We start from the raw sequence: 1,250 nt of genomic DNA, 5'->3' as shown, positions 1-1,250 counted from the left end.
ACATGTGTAAAGGTGCTTATGGGGTATAGCTTATTTCCACCCACAGCAGCAGCTGTGTTCATCTCGGAGCCCTTGTAGCAATATTTGTGTCCATATTATTTCATCCTGCCACCCCTCACAGCTGTGCCTGTGCACCAGGGGGCTGTACTTGAACAGCATCCATTTCTAAATGACTATAGTTACGGCACTGTGAAAACGGGGCGTGGACCAGCTCAAAGTTTCAAAAAATAGAGATTGTTATAAAAGGGACACACGCACTGAGCAGCAAAATGACTTTTTCTGCTGCCCTGTTGTTTTAATTGGCTTTCATTTGGGATAAGCCCTGATTGCAGGCAGAGTGGCCTGCTTATGGACAAGGTGTTAACAGAGCTATCCCTGGGATGGATCAGTGCCGAATGCTGCTTCATTTTTCACTGTAGTGGATATTCCCTCTTTAAAAAAACGTTTAGATCTTTCAATGAGTCCTCCTAGTCCTATAATGGGTGTGGTTTTAGGGATCAGAAAGAGCGGATATTAGGATTTTCAATGTTGGTGTTTGTGTGTGTATGTGTGTGGGGGGTGGGCAACTGGAAGACTTTGTTTCGTGTGGGTTTTGTTGTTGTTGTCATTCTTCTATCACAGTCCAGAACACAAGGCAGGATTTGAAAACAGGTGAGTCACAGGGAATTTGGGAGTGGGGCTGTCTAAGGAGGGTTTTAGCCTCCCAGCAGCTCCTGGGCTGTCAGATCTCCGCGTCTGTAGCCTTTAAAGGTTGTCGGTGTGCGCCCAGGAAAGGAAGACCGACAAACTCTCCCCCCCCCCATACACACACACACACACACACACTGCCGCTTAGACCCCAACACACGGCACGCCTGGCCAGACGGCAGACAATGCGCGGTGCCTGCCACCAGCCCGGTGGCCGACAGCCGCTGCTGCCCGCCAGCGCCCGGAGATGTTCGGAGAGCCTTGAAAGGCAGCGCAGGCTGCCGGGGGCTCCGCACGGGTGTCGCCCCCAGGTGCGGACCCCGGGGGGGGTGGGACGGGGAGGCTCCGCGGGGCCGGGCCCGTCCCGCCCCCCTCCCGCAGCGCTCCCCCCGCCGGGAGCGGCCCCGGGGAGGGGCACAGACCCACCGCCCCCGCCGTCCACCCCCGCTCCTCTCCTGGCAGGGCACGGGAGCACTCACTTTCAGGCACAGGAGTAGTTGGAATAGCCGAGCCACCTTCACTGGGGTGATTTTCTCTATTTATTTTCTTTCCTTTTTTTTTTT

This window comes from Empidonax traillii, unplaced genomic scaffold (genome assembly GCF_003031625.1).
Source record: "Empidonax traillii isolate 1590-97213 ecotype Southwest subspecies unplaced genomic scaffold, ASM303162v1 scaffold10:size5872457, whole genome shotgun sequence".
Classification (NCBI taxonomy): Eukaryota; Metazoa; Chordata; class Aves; order Passeriformes; family Tyrannidae; genus Empidonax; species Empidonax traillii.
The sequence above is the reverse complement of the archived record's forward strand: the minus strand, read 5'-3'. Positions refer to the sequence as shown.